We start from the raw sequence: 4,973 nt of genomic DNA on the forward strand, positions 1-4,973 counted from the left end.
GTATACACTGAGGCATCGGAATACTAGCGCCCTGATGCCGACAAACGGACATCCATGTGCCTCGCAGTACGCGAGTATCATAATGTTACATACACGTATATCGAACAACCCAAAGTAGTGGTAAAATAATAAATAAGACAAAGAAAGTAAGAATTCCGCACTGAAGCGAGAAACAACCGATTTGATGATAAAAATATTATTGTAGAATATCAATGAAAGAAAAAAGTCTCACGCACTCATGCTACATTCCTCGGACATTTGGTCTCGGATAATACCTACCTATATACAATGAGATTTATAGCTTATATTTATAGCTTATATTTATAGCTTATATTTATAGCTTACACGATCTCGAGTTCGTGTTAGATTTCTAACTAAATTAAAGGAAGCATAAGGTGCTAAATCGGAGTGAAGATTTACATGTGCGAAATATGGTGACGGAGAGAAACGGGCGCGTGACTGGCAGTTATTAAGCCCGAAATTTGTGTGCCTGATCCCCGGACCTGTTCGTATGACAAGTAGCATACGCGAAACGGGGCCGGTTCGATTATATTCAACGACTGCATGAACTTGATCCATTAGCATTGTGCAATGTCTCGTGGGTGCGTAGACTACTCGTTTTATTATCGCTCGATATTCAACACGATGTAGAAGTTTTAGGCCATTTACGATAGCGATCTCGTAATGGAAACCAGTCCTATTTTTAAAGAATATTTCCATATGCTATCATATAAATACGAATTTTTATAACGTTACTTGTTTATAGCTTTTCTGAATACATTAATCTTTTTCACGAATACTTTACTTTAATAAATAGACTTTTAGATTAGATATAAAACTGGACAAACCACGGAAGAGAAGATTATGGAACTAAAGAAAACACCAAATAATTTGACAAGTTGTTCGAAAGGATCTGTCAACAGAACGCAAGCATATTAATTATCTCAAATTCTTCTTAAAAAGTAACGATATATTTTAACATAATTTCTTTATACTCTAATAAATTATAAATTAAATTATACTGTATAAATATTTATATATATCCATAAAAATAGAATATGTATCTCCGTTTTGTAGGTGGTCTAAGTGTCTTGCACAGTGCTATAATCGTGACAGACGTAAATAGACCATTCGCCTTGTCATCCTTCGTGTCATAATATCCATTTTAGGTGATGAAATCTTTGCATTATCTCCTTTTTTGCTCCCTCTTTTTGCACTCAAAATTGATCTAATAAATCGATTGATTGACAAATCCATGGCCTGTTTAAAATTCCCTATCGAGAAAGGGTGGGAAGCGAACTTTCTAAGAGAAAAGGAGATCAAACGATGCGAGAGAGATTAAGTTGGTTCCAACACGATTCTATGATTTGACGTCAAGTGAATATTAATGCTTGGCAAGAGGTAAAGATGGACATGAGTAATGAACTTAAATTATTGTCTCGGTGATCGAGGTTGACGAAGTGAATGGCTAATTTAACGCAGCCCTATGGCTGTGGAAAATAACATGCTTCTATTTGAGGATCAATTCGTAAAGCTTGACAAACCGACAGCCTTGTATTTCGATATTGTGTAACTGTAGTCGTATTGTGATCGAATTTTACCTCTGCCATATTAACGCACTCTGCAGGCAAAAGAGACGTGAGCATTTCGGCGGAATAAAATAAAACTTAAATTTCGATCAAGTCGTTTCTTATTACGCTGCTAGGGAAATCTCACATATTTCCATGAGTCATTGTCTAACATGCCGCAAATGGTGCTGTAAAAGCGAAGGTAGAGAAAAAACTGGACCAATTCAGAACCAATTCGTTAACCAATCTCTTTTTGTCGAACGAATTTCACGGCGTAACTGAGAACGATCGATCATCCGGCAGATTTAGAGCAAGCTTTTCTCAGATTCGTCGTCGTTCACGTAAAGCCCCAATTATCGTCGATTCACGTAGAAGACGTAGTTCGAAGTTTTCAATCTAAAACTGGTCTGTCAGGTTTTATCGAGTTTTCTCTCTGATCATCGAGTTCAGGAGGTCAGTGCGCGATTCCTTAAAGGTGAAACGAATGCGCGGCCATCGCGGAACACCGTGCCACGGCAACGAGATCGCGGCACGCCGCGTATTCAGAAAGATAAATGAACAGATCCTCGAGAGCATTGCGAATCACAAGCGTGTGCCATTTGACGATCGGATCACGAACCAACGCGAGAACGTCGACCTTAAAAACGGCCACTGGACTACTGGAGGAACGCCGCGGTGCCGCGCCGCCACGGTGACTCATCGATTTCCTCGCGTGCTAAGAGGAATCGTAATTAATTTTCAGGAGAATTATCGCGGTGCTTTCGCGAAATAGCCCGAAGATAGCCCATCTTTAATCCTCTGCTTCCGTGTATCTCCTGTTGAGAATGTGTTTTATTTACATGTTCGAATTAGTCGAGTCATCGTGGTCATCACGAACCAAAGAACATAGAACGTAGAATGTATTTCTTAGTAAATAATTCATAGTCTGAGAATTATTAGATATAATTCGTTCGGGCATTTTTTTCATTTCACGAGGAATGCACGTTGAAGGGATTACATAAAAAATTTTGTTCATTTTTCAAAGCAAACGTGTTAGCAGCAATGCACGATGAACTTATTTTCTTGAAGTCGATAAGGCACGATTACGCACTAGGATATGTAAGCGAATAATTCTATGGGTCGTAAAAATACATTGATACATTAATTAACGTGTTTCTATTCCTTTCACCGATTGTACAATCGCAGAAACGTTGAACGCATCTATATCTATGATATTTTTATGCTTTAGACACCGAGAATGTATGAAAGTAAATCCTACAAAATATAACGAACCAAGAATACGACGAAGAAATGACTTTCGATGAAAGTATCTTCTCTTTTCCTGTATGCTCATTATAAAAAGTTGTTAAGAACAATCGTCGAGTAATTCGATCTATCGCTTACGTTTTATATAATATAATAAGGCGAAACTCTATCCAGCAGGTGGTGTTCGTTTCTTAATTTCCAGCGTGTCTATGAAATTTATCAATCTTCTCTAATTATACATTTACCTTAAAACGTCAGTCTAACGGAATTCAACTGGCAATCGTTATATCATGGCAATTAAGAATATCATTGAATGTTCGAAGGGGATTCAAATATAAAAATCCGCAGGACTAATCGCGAGCGTTTAATGATTAATAACCATTAGCCACGAACGTTCGAACGGTAGTACGAATCGTAGTGAAAGCCAAACAAATTGACAATATATCGTTGGTCCTCCCTCTTGTATATCACGGATATGTATATAGAAGTTTTTCTTCTTTTTCATAGAAATCCACGATTACTTCCATCCAAGGCAAAGACATTCGTCTATGAGCAAATATTAACTCGCCTGATGCTGGCACGTTTATCAAACATTTACATTTGAGATTGAATGTAGAGTACGTTAGAAAATATGTACCGACTTTGGCACAAATTGATCTGGCCATGGAAATCTCACGATCGTAGGTTTCTTGGACTCGTTGAATATGATTTTACGCGGAGACTTAAGACATTTTTATATTTTTAAGAACATAAATTCTTCGTTCATATGGTGGGCACGTGATCTACTTCGAATTCCAGGTTGGTTAAATATTATTCCTACCAGAATATCGTCTTGTTATACTTCCAAGGGAAAGCAACCTATTCGAACGTCGAAGATTGGCTAATCAAAGCAGGAAAGGATCTTGATATGAATTTAAAATTTCGTCTTTGTTGTTCTGGAATATACCTTAGAATCGAGTTAATTAAAATCTCTTAGAAATCTGCGTGAATCACGTTGCTTTTCTTGTAAATGAAATTATGTCTTGATATTAGAATCATTAGAGAACATTATACAAGAAAATCTACGTTAATAATCTTCTTTATTTCTTCGAAAAACGTTGAATAAGATTTAGTATATAAGTGCAGTCTTGAAGATTTACATATAACTAAAAACGCAGCAGAGAGTTTGAATGACATACACGAAGCTTAAATTTCAATTGGAATGTATTCTCATAACTCTAGATAAAGGTAAACAGTTAAATCAAACATGGGAAATTTTTACCCGATCTCTTGCTAATTAATTCACAATTGCCCTCTTTAGATATAATTTATTTCCGCGCCGTTCATAAATATTTTCATAAAACGTGGCCTTGAGAATCCAATAAATGTTACCCAACTCTTAAAACGGGACAAAGTAGGAATTCCGAGTCGTCTATAAATTTTAAGAGATAGCATGTACCTCGCTGTAATATAACGTTTAACGGAGCTTTCAACGAATATGGAAGCGCACATAGACCTTGTTCTGTATAAAACCTGCTGATTCTTCAAGTGTGCATACAGGTAACCATTATTGTAAAGCTTCCGCGGTTCGAGAGAGAGTAGAGAAAAACAGCTATCTTCGAGGCGATACGATCTGTTGACTGGTCAGAAGAGATACTTCAGTTTGTAGTTGAAGAGGAAGTATGTAAGTTATAGATGCAGTACATTTTCGATGAGGCACGAGAAAGTCAACGTGTCTCTTGGACAGGAGGATACAATCGAGAATCTACTTCTAAACAGCCAGTCATTCTAATTATGAGCTTAATTGCGCCAGTGATTCATTAGATTTTTTCAAAGGATCTTCTTATCCAGAGGATCATGATGCATTGTTAACCATTGTAGCTAGAAAGTTCCGAAGTCCAATAGTTATGCAAGATGATTCCAAGAAATAAAAGGACTTTATTTCTGATTAGTAGTGGAAGCGGAATATTTTTTGTTGAAAATAACATTAAACAAATATTCAACGAAAGAGGTATAAATGAGAGGAAAAGTATCAAGAGTAGGAAATTTGTAAAGGAGTTCGTTGCAAAGGTCGATGGATGTTCGATCGTATTATCGAGATTAATAAGATGTGGAATTCGTAAAGAATTTTTTAGTATTTCTTGGGTATATTGAAATAAAAATAAAATTTTGATCTTCTGA

General features: G+C 36.6%; 1 protein-coding gene across 2 annotated transcripts in view; it reads left to right on the forward strand.

Annotated features, from left to right (window-relative positions):
- LOC132906326 (leukocyte receptor cluster member 8 homolog) overlaps nucleotides 1-4,973 on the forward strand; it is a 93,181-nt gene that overhangs the window by 49,857 nt on the left and 38,351 nt on the right. The window lies entirely within an intron of this gene.

Source organism: Bombus pascuorum, chromosome 4, assembly GCF_905332965.1.
Source record: "Bombus pascuorum chromosome 4, iyBomPasc1.1, whole genome shotgun sequence".
Classification (NCBI taxonomy): domain Eukaryota; kingdom Metazoa; phylum Arthropoda; class Insecta; order Hymenoptera; family Apidae; genus Bombus; species Bombus pascuorum.